Source organism: Schistosoma mansoni, chromosome W (genome assembly GCF_000237925.1).
Source record: "Schistosoma mansoni strain Puerto Rico chromosome W, complete genome".
NCBI lineage: Eukaryota > Metazoa > Platyhelminthes > Trematoda > Strigeidida > Schistosomatidae > Schistosoma > Schistosoma mansoni.
Window position 1 is genome coordinate 12425249 of NC_031502.1, and position 16950 is coordinate 12442198.

Below are 16950 nucleotides of genomic sequence, written 5' to 3' on the forward strand. Positions count from 1 at the left end.
CTTCGTTGCGAACCCTTTAAGTGTATGTTTTAATCTATCCGTAACCCAGGGTCGTCTACCAAAAGACTGGAAGAACGCCATAGTAAGTCCAGTCTTCAAAACAGGTACAAAACATAAGCCTGAGAATTACCGACCAATTAGCCCAACTAGTGTGGTTGTTAAAATTTTAGAAAAGATTATTCGGAAGGAACTGTTAAAGTATCTCGATGAAAACCGGATCCTCTCCGAAAAGCAGCATGGTTTTAGAACAGGTTACTCTTGTCTCACAAACTTATTAGTCGCTCGTGAAAGCTGGTGCGCTCTTAAGGACCAAAAATTACCAATAGACGTAGCTTACATCGATTTCAGCAAAGCTTTCGACAAAGTTCCGCATAACCGGCTGTTATATAAGCTAAGGAATGTCGGGATTAGAGGCAATCTATTGATGTGGATAAAAGACTTCCTAGTTGGGCGTCAACAAAGAGTAAGGGTGAACTCTAAGTTGTCTAGCTGGGAAACTGTGCTTAGTGGAGTCCCCCAGGGTACAGTTTTAGGGCCAGTGTTATTCCTCCTGTACGTAAATGATCTCCCTCGTCTACTATCGTCATCGGTCTTACTCTATGCTGATGATGTCAAGATATGGAGAGCGATACAAAGCAAGGGCGATAGCTCAGAACTTCAAAATGACCTGGAGAGATTATCTGAATGGTCCCAAACCTGGTGTAGCTGTAAATAATTCCCCAAAATCAATAGCTCATTAAGTGTTCGACATTGGATGCTGACCATGTTGTCTAAGTGGACTTGTTTAACTGAAGGCTTTCGGTCATGCATCCGTACCAGATCACGTTGCAACACGGCGTGGGACACAGCTCCTACGTTTCATTAGCCAGCTTATAGAAAAGGTCCTCGATACATTGGTAACGAATCAAATATATCTTTCCTGCCTCTTCTCGTCTGACTTCTGATTTCTATCTGACTGGGAACGATCGAATATAGAAGGTGCTACTGGTAGCTAGTTGTAAAACTAGAACATCCGTGGTATCCTCAGTGGTGAACCCGACGTGATCTGGTACACCAAATCAATATACTGTGAGTCTGTTCCATTTTTGAATATTATTATTCATTGTTATTCTTTATTTGAATTTTATATATTGTGATATACTTTTTTCGCGAATTTTTTTTTTCTCGGATATATTTTAATTAGACATTTTTCGTTATCTATATTACTATGACGGAACACTCACCCAAAGTTTTTAAGTTAAAGTCTATTCCCCTATTTCGATTCAGTTAACGCCATTTCGGCCCGACAATATCGAGTCCTGGTTCTGCTATGCAGAAGCCGATTTTTGCATGCACGGAATCACGGACTCGCGCACACGTTTCCTCGCGGTAGTTAAGGCGTTACCGCGCGAGTTTAACAGGTACGTAACACCTAGTATGTTTACTAGTGATGTTCCCGAACCTTACGAAACGCTTAAGCTATCGATTTTAAAACGAGGAGACCTAACTGATCGACAACGGTTAAACCAACTCCTGAACAATATCGACTTGCAACATGGTACTGCGACGGACATGTTGCTTAGAATGAGAGAAGTCATCGGCCAACGAACTTTCGATGATGGCCTATTTCGACAACTTTTCTTGTCTAAACTCCCTCAACAGGTGCAGGCAGTGCTTGTTTCATTTCAAAACAATGCCATAGATGAACTAGCTGCATCTGCCGATCGAATCTTGGAAATCACCAAATTTTCTAAGGCCGAGGCTTTTTCCATCAAAGAAAAACCCCAATCGACCTCGACTGACATGGCCGAACTATGTCACACGCTTACAAGATATCTTAGAGTTCGTAATGACCGTAGTCGGTCAAAATCCTCACGTAGGAGCGTTTCACGCAAGAGATCAGTCTCTCAACCGCGAGAGACAGACAACCCCGACTGGTGCTGGTATCACAACCAGTACGGTAAATCTTCTAGAAATTGCAGGAAGCCCTGCAATTACCCGAAGTCAAAGGCGACTGACACGAATAAGATTTCGGGAAACTTCCCGGCCGGCACGCGTTAACGGCAACCGTAGCCGGCGAACACAGCCGTCTGTTATACGTCACGGATGTGACTACGAAAGTTCGCTACCTCGTCGACACTGGCGCAGAAGTTAGCGTTCTTCCAGCAAATCCCGACGACAGACTTCGCGAGTCTGTTTTAAGTTTACAGGCGGCAAACGGAAAACCGATCGCTACTTACGGTAAAAGGTACGTCTACCTTAACGTGGGTTTACGCAAACCCATCCACTGGATCTTCGTGGTTGCGGATGTCTCTATGCCAATCATTGGTATAGACCTGTTACAACACCACAATCTACTCATCAACACACGCTCAAGAAGGTTAATAGATGAAAACACTAAACTATCTGTTTGCGTAACTCCTTGTTCTGGTTGCAGGTTATCCCCAGTCACGATTAAGCACACCGTAGACCCCTCGTACCAATCAGTACTCGACAAATACCCCGGGATACACCAATCGCAATCGAAATTGCCTTGTGTAACCAGCAATGTTACACATCACATCTCGACTACAGGACCACCTGTATTTTCGAAAGCCCGAAGACTCGCTCCCGAGAAGCTTAGGTTAGCTAAAAACGAATTCAACCACATGATGGACCTAGGGATAATTCGACCATCGAATAGTCCATGGGCATCCCCATTGCACATGGTCCCTAAAAAGGACAGCAATGATTGGCGGCCAACTGGTGATTATCGGCGTCTGAATGCAAAAACCATTCCCGATCGTTACCCGCTGCCTCATATTCACGATTTGACAGCTACCTTGAAAGGTACGACTGTCTTTTCGAAAATCGACTTGGTTAAAGCTTATAACTAAATCCCGATGGCACCTGACGACATTCCTAAAACAGCCATCATCACTCCCTTCGGTCTTTACGAATTCTTGCGAATGCCTTTTGGTTTAAGAAATGCAGCTCAAACCTTCCAAAGGTTTATCGACGATGTCTTCCGAGGTCTGAACTTCGTACATGCGTATGTTGATGACTGTCTAATAGCAAGTCCGGACAGAGAATCACATCTCAAACATCTGGACATTGTTTTCGATCGACTCCAAAGGTATGGCATTACTGTCAACATTCAGAAATGCCAAATCGGAACTAACTGCTTAGACTTCTTAGGACACACTATTGATGCCCAAGGCATCCGACCCCTTAGAAGCAAAGTGGCGGCCATTCTGGATTACCCAGAACCGACCACGATCAAGCACTTACGAACTTTTAACGGACTCGTAAGTTTCTATAGACGGTTCATACCCAAATGCGCATCCCTTATGAAACCGTTAACCGATCAGCTTCGTGGAAATGCAAAATCAATTAGTTTAGACGACATAGCCCGTAAAGCATTCTCCACAGTTAAGGAACACATCGCTAAAGCAACCCTGCTTGCTCATCAGGACACTCAAGCGCCCATTAGTATCGCCGTAGACGCATCCGACTCAGCAATCGGAGCAGTCTTACAACAATGGGTTAACAACTATTGGCAACCTTTAGGATTTTTCTCCAGACGGTTGTTAGACACGGAATCTAGGTACAGTACTTTCGGTAGGGAACTCCTAGCTATGTATCGTGCTGTATGGCATTTCCAACATTCCATCGAAGGAAGAGAATTCACGCTTTTTACCGATCATAAACCTCTTACCTTCTCTTTAAGTTCATCTTCAGACAAGAACTCACCGCGAGAGTCTCGACAACTCGACTACATTTCGCAGTTTACTTCAGACATAACACATTTCTGGAGCAAACAATGTAGTCGCAGACGCTTTGTCTCGAATAAGTTCCTTGAACAGTTTCCAAGGAATCGACCTTCTTAAACTCGCTCAGCTTCAGAAAGAAGACATTGATCTTTAGCATGAGTTATCCTCGACAACTCTTAAACTAAGTATTAAGCAGATGGGAACAGGTAAGGAAACCTTACTCTGTGACACATCTACAGGTAGGGATCGTCCAATAGTACCAAAACATTATCGACGCAACGTCTTCAATACGTTGCACAATCTTTCTCATCCAGGTGCTCGTGCAACAGTCAAACTTATAGCCGAACGCTTTTTTTGGCCTGGCATGAATAAAGACGTGAGGGAGTGGGCACGCTCCTGTGTAAGCTGTCAGAAATCTAAGGTCATAAGACACAACAAATGTCCCTTAGGCTCTTTCAAAACCCCTGACGCTCGTTTCGACCACGTCCATCTAGATTTGGTAGGACCCTTACCCGACTCGAACGGATACTCATATCTCCTAACATGCGTAGACCGTTTTACTCGATGGCCAGAAGCAGTACTGATTAAGGACATTACTGCTGAAACCGTGGCCTGCGCTTTCGTCGAACGATGGGTAGCAAATTTCGGCTGCCCTTCAACCATCACTACAGACCGCGGACGCCAGTTCGAATCTGGACTTTTCCGTTGTCTGACCTCACTATTAGGAATCACGCGCTTCCGAACGACCGCCTACCACCCACAAGCAAACGGGTCGGTAGAACGTTTTCATCGACAACTAAAAGCTTCATTATCAGCTTCAAACGTTTCACAGTGGACAGACGCTCTTCCACTCGTCTTGCTAGGTATCCGCAATGCAGTGAAAGCTGACATTGGATACACGGCATCTCAACTCGTTTACGGAACGACACTCCGACTCCCAGGAGAATTCGTGGATCCTTCAGCTTCTTCATTGAACATGGATCTAAACTCTTACACGAGTGGGCTTTCAAACGTTATGCGTTCAGTTAAACCTGCTCACACTCGACCTCAATCAACTGATGTTTTCGTTCAACCCGACTTACGACATAGTACACACGTCTTCGTTCGTCGAGACTCACATCGACGACCCCTCGAATCAGCATACGAAGGACCCTTCAAAGTTCTTCAACGCGAACCTAAGCACTATGTAGTCGATAAGAACGGTACGAACGATAGCATCAGTATCGATCGACTCAAAGCAGCGTACTTAGAAGGAAACCCTAGCTACGTCGATTTTCCTTCGGTACAAGCAAACGACACAGCTACTACACTCGTAGTACCCTACACGACAGCCGACACACAACTTGATACTTCGTCAACGTCGATAGATAAACCTAAAACAACGCGTTCTGGAAGACGAGCGAGATTTCCAGAACATCTTAACGAATATTGCACGTAGGACATAAGCTTTATCTTGAATTACCCTTTCATAGTTTATTATAAAAAGTTTTTTTTAATATGCTCATTTTGTTTATTTATATAAAAAACAAAACAAAAAAAACAAAACATTTTTATTTTTCTTGAGCGTATATATATATTTTTTTATATATAAAAAAAACCCAAAAAAACCTTTTTTTCCGATAGCTTTTACGCTGTTTGTAAGTGTATCAGTTTATTTTTTTCCGCTCATCTTGTGTCCTTACGCAAGTACGAGTGTATTTTCGACATGCACTCACACGTTTTATTTTTCCTCTTTTCCAGGACGGCTGGAAAAGAACGACGAAGTTTCGCAAGGAACCGAAATTTTCATTGTACTATATTTCTTTGTTGCTATGTTGTACATTTTGGTCCCATAGATTAAGGAAAGACGACCAGACGCTGCTAAACGAAGCAAGCTATCAGAAGAGTGTTTACCAACGACAAACTCGTTGGGTTTAAACTTCTGGCTGGTCACGTCTTAGGGGCATCACTACCTCACTAGGGGGGGGGAGTGATCTGTAGCTGTAAATAATTCCCCAAAATCAATAGCTCATTAAGTGTTCGACATTGGATGCTGACCATGTTGTCTAAGTGGACTTGTTTAACTGAAGGCTTTCGGTCATGCATCCGTACCAGATCACGTTGCAACACGGCGTGGGACACAGCTCCTACGTTTCATTAGCCAGCTTATAGAAAAGGTCCTCGATATATTGGTAACGAATCAAATATATCTTTCCTGCCTCTTCTCGTCTGACTTCTGATTTCTATCTGACTGGGAACGATCGAATATAGAAGGTGCTACTGGTAGCTAGTTGTAAAACTAGAACATCCGTGGCATCATCACTGGCAATTGCCGATAAACACTTCCAAGTGTATTGTGATGCATATTGGCCACCAGGGTACAGATACATACACGATGAATAACACTGAGTTACCTATTGTTCAGGCACACAATGACTTAGGCGTCATCGTTAGTCAAGACTTAAAGACTACTGCACACTGCCGTGCAATGGCCGCCAAAGGTTTTAGGACTTTATGGTCCATACGCAGGGCTTTTAGGCATCTTGACCCTAAAACGTTTCTGACTTTGTATACAGTGTTCGTACGCCCTAAACTTGAGTACTGCATACAAGCAGCTAGCCCCTGCCTAAAAAAAGACAGTGAACTCTTGGAAAGGGTTCAGAGAACAGCAACTAGGCTGATTCCCGGAATAGCGAAGCTCCCGTATGGTACTAGACTGACCAAGCTAAACCTATTCCCGCTGTCATATAGAAGAATCAGAGGTGACTTGATTACAGTTTTCAAATTACTTAATGACAAATTTGCACCTAATATGCCCTCATTTTTCTTGTCTTCCAAAACAGAAAATCTACGAGGACACTCCAAAAAAGTTCACAAGCCCCGAACGAATTACTTGTCAGCTGACTACCGACTTTCCCATCGAATAATCAACGAGTGGAATTCATTACCTCAGCACGTGGTTGAGGCTCCATCTGTCGACTCCTTCAAAAGAAAGTTGGATCAGCTGAGAGACCATCATTGCCAGGACTAACGCAGGCCATCAAGCCTCCTCTCCTTTCCAAACCGAAACTGAAACTGAAACTATTGGTTGTTTGGGTCACTACCATAATAAGGGAGGTAAGATATATGTAAATTATTCTACAGCTTGTTTTTGCTTGAAACTATAATTTTGGTGTATTTTTGACTTGATAAATGATGAATTTCACTTGCCTGAGTTTGCATTGTTACAAATTACCATGTTAGGCTGACTAAACATTCATCCAGGTTGTCAGCTCCAAATACGTCAGGCAACCAATAGACTGCAATAAACGCCATGTAACACGCATAAATATTACAAAAATTAACATGTGACGGAAAAATACTGTGATTAGCCGACCAAAATCGACGTTAGAAATCCGCGACAACATGTAACACATAAGCGAGAATCAATGACATGACTTTTCGACCATGCCGTTGTAGACACTTGGACCAAAAAAAAGTTTGCGGCATTAAATGGTCCAATATCGAGTGACGGTTTCATCAGTGACTTGCTACTACGAACAAGCTGATTGTCCTACAGTTTGTGTGAAAGTGTTAAAGCTTGGCACTTCGTCAGCGGCTGATTAATGTACCTTAAGCACTTGTCTGACATATCTAAGCCGTCTCATTTGTGATTTGACCATACACTAAAGGCAAGAAACTCCATTTCATAAGTCTCACTAACGACGATCTAGCATCATTCAGGTGGTTTCGCGAACTAATACTTGAAGTGCTAGGTTGACCGAGCGTAAGAGCAACAACAAAAAAGAGATGAAGGACGTGAAAACATTAGGATTAGACTATCTGTTTTCAACCTGTAACCGTAAATAAATCCCCGAAATCAATAGCTCTGTAAGTTCTCGACATTTGATACTGACCACATTAGTTTTGCTGAACTCATCTAGCTGAAGGCGATCGGTCATGCATCCGCACAAGATCATGAGTGAGTAGACTGTGCTCAACTTCTCTTACAACCGCTAGTCATCTTAGATAAGTCATTTCTCGACATATCTATAGCCTGTTAAATATATCTTCGAACCTTCTCGCTTCTGACTTCACTGCGTTGTCATACTTCGATTATAAAAGCTGTTACTGGTTGAGATGTTGTCAAACTCCATATACTTGTGGCATATTTAAGCTTCCGAAAGGGTGTGACACGTGTTATCGACGTTTATTTAAGAGCAGAAAATATTTAAAACAACTAATCAGTGAATATCTCAGGAGCAAGAACACAATGAGCTAGCGCAACGCATATATACTTCAAAATTCGAAGAACGAGGTCGGGGTGTAAAAGGGGAAAACGTATCACAAAATAATCTCACCCATCATTTTACGAGTCCAGTTTACGTAGGGTTTTGTTCCTCTTATTTTGGAACGTTTACTCTTTGTTGCCCTGTGATAGGAAAGAAAGATTCACATCACATGTGGTGAGTTTTACTATTGTTACACTACTCTCTCCATGTGTCACTGTCCTCGCTGCCAGGTTGTGGACATGGGTTTGCTGTACCTTCTGATGGTACTTCGTAATAGATGGTGGTGGGGAGGCGTTTGGCAAACTGGGTATCTAAGTGCGCCGTCATTCCATCTGGTTTCATTTGGTTGTAGTGTAGCGTTATATCGTTATCTTGAAGCCACCGAAGGTTATTTACGACAAACATAGTGGGAGATCGAATAAACACAGTTTCTTAGGGCCACTTGACGTTCTTGCTCGCGAAACGAACGATGCCCCCGAGGTGCACGATGGTCTGTGCGTTCACGAAAAGGGCGATCAGAAAAGTAACGATGAAAATGTTGCAAAACGTTTATCACAGCCAGTGTCTTGACCTGCTGTAGAAAATTTCGTTTCCCTACTATCCAGCCGCCAACTTACATACACGATGACCCATTCTTGTCCATCTTGTCCAGAGACAGCAGTGCTCCAATTGCTGACCATCTAGCATCTGTGTAATGTATACACTCAACTCCCATTAGCCTAAGTGTCCGGAAAAGCTAGTATATTGTTGGGGCAGTAGGATGTGACTTCAAAGTGCTAAATGCCTGTTGGCATTCTGTGGTTCACAAAAGGTTTCGTCTTTTGCGTATCAGGTGGCGTAAAGGTTTTGCCAGAAATGCGGCATCGTGTACAAACCGTCTATGATAGGGGGCGAGCCCAAAAACTGCGGACACTCTCAGCAGACTTCGGCTGTGGCCAGTTAATAATGGCGCTAGTTTTATGATTATTTGTCACTACTATTTCTAAAGTAGTGTGAAGTCCAAAAGGAGCACCTCATTCTGCAAAGGTCGATATTTAGATGGTTTCACCTTCAAATCTTGCTGCTTGAGACGTTTGAGAACTGCTCTTAAACAAGCATTATGATGTTCGAGGGCGCTGCCATACACAATAACATTATCAAGATATATCAGGCACCTGTGAAAGTAGCAGGACGAGGAAAACCTTTTGCATTAATCGTCGAAAGGTAGCTGTGGCATGAGTTAGTGCGAAAGACACCATTTTAAATTCGTATCCTGAGGTCCTACTGTGGTGTGAGTTACTTATGTCGACATAAGTAGTATATATCGTGATTCAAGAGTAGAAGAGCTGGCGACAGAAGATTGAGAAGATCAAGAAGGGAAGAACAGAAAGAGAAAGCAATTGGTGTGGAAATCCAGGAACAATGAGGCCTGGGACAATTAATGAACATTTTGCAAATGAAATATCAGAGAACGGTTTTTCTATTTTATCAAGCAACTTTGTAGTTTGTGCTAAACACATGATCGGTTGTCCTCACCTGTGCCCTCCCTCACTAAACTATTTCCATTTACCAATACCCGCATTCAAGATCTGAAGTTGAGAACCAGCAAGCTCATTTCATGGAGTCTCACATAGCATTAATCAGCGGGAGTGGAAAGGAGTTGAGTTTCGTTACACAAAGTCAACCCTGAGTACGACATTCCAAGTCAATATAGAACAAACTGAAAATCCATGTCAAAATTAACGTGTGTTTATAGTGAAACTGGGCCATAACCACACCACCTTTGAAGCCAGCATACAATTACAGAAAACATTTATATATAACAATTAATATGGAGAGAAGGTCAACAATGGAGAGCGTGTGAACATCCAATTCAATTCAATCAAGTGGTATGGCACAGCCTTGAAGGAATCGGCATTCTGAATAACTCTTCTTTACCCATATTAAATATAACATTCTATCTCTAGCCTAAATGTGCTGTAGCTGTAAATAAATACCCGAAATCAATATCTCTGTAAGTGTTCGACATTGGATGCTGACCACATTAGTTTTAATTTTCTTATTTAGCTGAAGGCGCTCGCTCATGCATCCGCATCAGATCACGGTTTGGAAGGGCGTGCGCAACGTCTCCTGCGATCATTATGCAGATTAGATCGGTCATTCCTTGATATATTGATAATCTATCAAGTATATCTTCGAACCTCTTCGCTTCTGACTTTTGGGTGGGCACGATTCAATAATGGAAGTTTTTACTGGTAAAGTATTGTCAAACTACAATACCTGTGGTATCTCCAGTGCTATTTACAATCTCCAGACATCATATCGTTAATTGTTATGATACGACTAGCCAGTGTAGAGAGTGATGTGACTTCCACGTAAAACCTTAAGGATTAGACAGTCATATCATTGTATGTTTACAATTTTAGGATTAGGCGTATTATTATAGCAATATTATTAACGGAGTGGATCATAATATTACATGTTAGCCGTCAAGTCTAAACACATCTTAGAACATGCTTCCAACAAAGCACTGCTCGCTGTTCCTAGTGCTGAGGAATGCGGTGTTTGCTGGTTATCAAGATCGTCCTTCGTCCTTCACGATGGATACTGACGTCCCTGTGTCAAGTAAGATAGTGGTTTCGAATCACTGCAAACTATCACTGATTGTCATAGGAAACACAGATTCAGCGCAGTATGAATACAAGTGGTAAAAGTTAGCTTTACCTTGAGACCAGAACCGATCGCGTCCGCACTTTCAGGTTCTCGAGCCTGTAATGGTATTGATCCTAACCACAGAATCCTAAAAGCTGAACATGAGATAACTGGGAACATATATATTCAATATTTGACTAGGAAAGAAAGCCAACGAGGGGAAACGCGCGAACAATTAATTGACATTCAGTCGAATGCCATGGATCAGCCTCGCAGACGTATTTATTCTGTATAACTTTTCTTCAATCACATTAAATACGTTGCACTATCTCTAGCCCAAACGTGTTCTTCAAAAGCGCTAGACGTTATATTGCTGAAGTCAGAAGCGAGGAGGTTCGAAGATATATTTAACAGGCTATAGATATATCGAGAAATGACTTATCTAAGATGACTAGCGGTTGTAAGAGAAGTTGAGCACAGTCTACTCACTCATGATCTTGTGCGGATGCATGACCGATCGCCTTCAGCTAGATGAGTTCAGCAAAACTAATGTGGTCAGTATCAAATGTCGAGAACTTACAGAGCTATTGATTTCGGGGATTTATTTACCACTACAAGCTTATTGGATATCCATCAACACTTAGTAATCGGTTAAACTTGAATATCTTGGCTTATTTTTTGGTCATTTCATTTTTTTGTTGTTTGCGGAACCAAAAACCTTGTGTGTATCATTGTTGTTGTTCTTATTAATGGCTGTCTGGTAGGTTTCTTAGCTTTGTTTATATTTCAACTTTTCGAAACGTCTGCTGTAATAAGCATTATTAAGCAATCGAATTAATTCTTTACCGTCAGGGAGCAAATGTTCTATGCTGCATGTAATACATTATTTCATAATACTTACCTACTTAATACCGGGAAAGTTAGAGTTAAATTATAGAGCGGAGCCAAATCTGAACGTGCAAGTAACTTCAGGGTCACAGAACATACTTATTGTTAACGAGTTACATAATTTCTTCTAGGAGTTGTTGCACATTGACTCTATTATGAGTGGTTTCACTCAGAAAATATGTTATCCTTTATTAAACGCAATGGACAGTTCGGACTTCTGTTTTCGGCTTTGTTGTTAACATAAATGGCTGTAGATATTATATCGAATTAAGATAGAGAGTTTAGGACATAGAGTTTAAGTTAAGGTTTAGGACTATGCATCAAATTACATATACGTTAACTATAAATCACAGACTATGATCTTAACTGTAACCCTGAATCCTATCTAGAATTTTGATTATAACCTTTATGTATGCATATATCCTAATTCGCAGTCACGATCTCTATCCATATCTATCCATACTTACTGCTTTCTGAATAACTGAATAAAATCTGACAAGGTAGTTTAAAGACGCTCAAGTCCGCTCTTATATTTATGTAACCGGTGCTTGAAGCTGTTTTTCCATTCGTTTAAAACATCACTGAACCAATAGGCTATAGTTAGTTGTCGTAATATTAGAAATTCTGGTGTGGATAAGAAAGATTATTTTATCGTCGCTAGTAAAACTACGATAAGCACCGTGAAAAATCCCGTTGCAAAACGAGAGAAGTCTTCGATAAAGAACGAACTTTTATAGAACAGCAAGCTAATCTTACGTGAAAGTTATATCTCGAGTCATTTCAACTGATAGTCTGAATATATATCAGTGACTTAAAAGGTCATAATATAAAAGGTCCAATTGATGGTGAATAGAAATCAGCGAGGAGACAAAAGAAGGAAAAATCGAATTGTTCCTGATACTATTGCGTGAAGCATGGAGGGATCGGGTGACTCGGATCCTGAATCCAGACTTCCACATGCTTCAGATTAAGTTGAGCTGTTTGTCTGTGGCATATTCCCGAACTATTCTTCAGGTGTTCATGTCAAAAACTAATAAGCTTAAGCAAGAGAGCCAATTGTAGTATTGATCCCTCGCCACGTAAACTTCTTAAAGTCTGAGTAACAAAATTTCAAGTTAACTTGTTTCCCGGAGAAAGATAATAACGATACGCGGGTGTAACTGGAAGATAAAATCAAGAGGAAGATGGATCTATCTGAAGGAGTAACCTGGAGATTGTTTAGTGTGACTACGAACTACCACTCGCTGCTTATTAAAATAAACAAGACCGATATGGTTACTCAAGAAAGCAAATAATACTGCAGAAGGATGCTTTGTTCAGCAATTACTAATTAATACATTCATAATGAAAATGAATATCATTTTAAATCTTCGGTCAATAAATAAATTTGGAAGAAAGTAACTAGAGTTAGTTAATAATCTGACGTGTAGTATAACTTTCATAGTTAATAAATTAATTGACTTGACTGAAAAATATGACTCATCCCTAGTTTATGTGTTTACTTCATTTCTAACAATACTTCCAGGCTAACTTTGCTGTTCTTTTCGTAAAATAAATGAAAAATATTGTTTGGGCTGGTTTTCTACGTCACGAGGAAGGAATATTTTTCTGACGAGAGGACAACACGCCATTAGATCACGTCTTTCATGTTTGACTAATCTGATTCCGAAATTGCAACGATATGCAAAGGCTGAAGACTTGTGTTTGTAAGCGGTGAATCCTAGCATGCTCATGGCATGGTAGGTCGATCGTTGTGACAAATTATTCAGGTAGATAATAGATGGCCCCCAAATGCCCTGGTACGGCCGAGAGTGGGGAGAGTCTGCTCTCCCTCTCGAAATGCTCTCATATGGCCACGCGAATATATAGCCTCTTCCAGGGAAGTCCTACTCACTGCCTTCTCACACCAGGGGTGTTGTTTACGGAATTGAGAGGAAAAAAAGCGAATGTCCGGCCCTTTGACCGAGCCGGTGGACACAGTGAATCCACCTAGGGGAGTTGGAAAACCCTGATTCCAAACCAATGGTGCACATGGGCTCCAGTATCCTGAGGGAACAAATGGCGTACGAATCAATCATTGATCACCGGCTACCATGGGACTGCATCTCCTCACGATGCTCCACTGCCTTGTGGACTAGACCTTTAGGTCAAAGGCTCCGGGAGTGGCCCCCTAAGAAAACCACCTGCTTCAGTCTGGGCACCTGGGCAGTATCACAACCCTCACACAAATCGAATGAGATTTATGAGGCGCATATGTATCTGGTGCTTTTTTGTACCAATATTTGTGTTCAAATAAATAAATAAATAAGATAATAGATGAAAGGCTTTCAACTAACATCAATAATAATAAGAGTTTAAAAGTCACAGTAATTAATGAGCACAAAATCACGGGTAACTAAGATGAGCATTGCCAAAAGTTTCCTTATTTTGTAGGTAATCCGTAAAGCCTGTTGTAACTTAGAAAAAGAGATATTTAGGATATTCTGCCTGACGTACGTGAGACCTCATTTGGAATACCGAGTTCAATCAACGAATCCTTGTTCCAAATATGAGACGGATATTCTAGAATGTGTTGAATGACAAAGGACCAAACTTGCCTTATCAACAGACGGGGATACCTCAACCCATTTCTGTTATCCAGTAGTAGGTTGCAAGGTGATGTAGTGCCATGTACTGAACGATGGTTTTGGTACTAATATATTTTATCTTTTTCTTCAGGTAGTCTGAAAGGACATTCTCAGATAGTTCCGAACCAAGATCAAATGGTCCAAGTTTGGAGTTGTTACTTACTGGAATTCTCTGTCAGAAGACGTAGTATCAGCACTTGCTGACACATTCAAAGAGACTTTGCGTCTTCATAGTACTAAAAATCTCGAGGGTTAACATGGGTCACTTGACCTCTTACCCTTACCCCTGAAGACTGATTGCACCTTATGGGCTTACTGAGTTTTTGGCTCACATCTCTTGTTCGTCTCTCTTCAGAATTTCCACTGTTCTCTGCACGTTTTTCCAATACTGAAGCTGCTTGCAGGGTAGAATCGAATAGCTGTATATTTTCATCTCATGGAGGGATTTACTTCTAAGGTAATTTTAGCTATCTGACCGAGTTACGCAAAAATTACATTGTCATATTTCGGTAGGTAACCAAATTCCATTTTACTAAAATACATCCTAATGAATTCAGAAGTTTCTCGCAACTCGACTTTGACAGTCTAAACTTAAGAAATAGTACAGAGTTGCACGACCAAAGGGGTTGTAATTTTAGGGCCCCAATTATGTGGGAATTCGATGAGAGTTAAGAGTGTTGTTTGTGAGCTACTTACTTTGGTTCTCAATTTTACCAATGTGTATGTATCTAAATAAATAGAATCTCAAGTCTACAGAAGAAAGAAGGGTGACATTACAACCTGCAATATCGTAAATAGCTCCAACCATTGCAGTAAGGTAATCCTACCGGAGCGTCACCATGATGACGCACTAGAAAAATCCTCACAGGGTTGTTCACCAATGGAAAAATATCAAAGTAACACCCCAGTTTATACACCACGTGTCTGTTCCATATGGAATGCCCTAATAACCATCGTACCTACAGCCTCTTTAGTGGACCGTTCCAAGCAAATGTTAGATGAGCATTAAAAAACACACGAACCTCCCTCAGCCAAGTGGGACGACCAGTGAAATCACTGAATAAGATGAAGTTGGAGAGATCAGCCTCCTTCCACCCAATGTGACATGTGTTAATATTTCTTCGTATCTCCCCACTTACATATTTGTCTTAATTACCATTTTAATCCTGCCTCACTTTCTATTCATATCTAGCCATACATTCTTCATATCCCGTTACTGAGACTAACTAAACTAATGATAATATAATACTCTCAGTCTTAACAGCCCTATAGTCCAATGAAGAGAACATGGGCAAAATGAATAAATCAAACTAACTATCACTAGGGCTACGTCATCTGAGTTGCCAGACAAGCCTTACTGGATACAACCAAAACAGCAGGAATCATTAGCTAACAGGAAGATGCAAGCTCTCTGACATCAACTTCTATATACTAGTTCGTCACAAAGGTATTGAATAGTAGGAATGAGCATGGAGTGTGGTATTTTTAGAGTGATGCTGTTTGGTTTCCGTTGCTGCCTACATGCACGATATGGGCGCAGGCCCGGTAAACAAAATTGGAAGCTTTTAATGAATTATAAGATATTCGGTTATTTGTTATTTTGTAAACTAGTTATAAGTTTGTATTAAAATTTCTGTGGTCAGCAATTTTGTGGGACTAAACGTGTGATATAATAACAAACTTTGGAGCCGAAATTTTAGTTAAGTCCAAATGCTGCGTAACCCCACGCTTTTTACGAACGTGGCTTCAATTTTGACTTATGGTTTGGCCCCACAAAACTGTTAACCTAGTAGTTTTTCGAAAAAATTTTTTTTAAACTCTTACTGTTTTTTATTACGCAAACATTTACAAATGCATTTCAAAATGTCAGATTTTCAACATTTTGTGAACCATAAGACTTGGGTTAGATGTTTCAGTCTCCGAAGTTTATATTTAAGTTATAACTTTCACTCCACGCCACAGTATATCTAATATTTGGCGGTATAAAGGTTGCGAAAAATCGCGTGCGGTTATCAATCAGTCACTCAACCTAAATAGCTGTACCTAGTTTTCTCTGTATTCAGAGACCTTTGCTCTTCGAAGGGTAACATGAGTGAGGAAGTGGGTTTCGGCCATACAGGAACACTCAATAAACGTTCCGAATTCGTGAAGTGGAACTCTCAATAAAAATATCGATTCTTATTCATAAATGGTTTACGAATAAGACTGTACAAGGGACACACGAAATAAATATTATTTGTGGTGAAATAGATTATTGAAACCCCTGTTTTAAGTTCAAGACCTACTTTGACTATCAGTATGAACACTGGCAAAGTTTTTGTCCAAAAACTGGGAATTAATAAAAAGGCGCCTAAGCAGTTTGTTGCAAAAAGTGGATCTATTGATAGAAGTTGGAAGTATATGCATGGAGGAGTTGCCCAACAAATGTATCCAAGTTTTATTTAGTCTGCTCATTTTCCTAACCATTCGACGTTTAAAACAAAATTAGAACGAATAACTTCAGGTAATATATATCAAAATAAAACGATACAAGTAATAATAGATTCAATTTGTGATGCCACAAAGAAAGTTAGCAAAGTGAAACAAATTTTAAAAATGTGAGAAGAATGTAGGTCGTAAAATGGAATTAAATAACGAGTACTAAAACGTTCATACTTCCGAGGCAAACAAAAAGTAGGTGGGTTTGCACTCTTCCAGTTGATTTCAAAGCACGCCATTTCGGGTCTCCAACTATTGGTTACCGCCACCCTATGGGTCGAACCTTGAATGTTTGTACCTTCCTACATTATTCGGTTAAATAATTCACATCCCGGGTCACCGTCT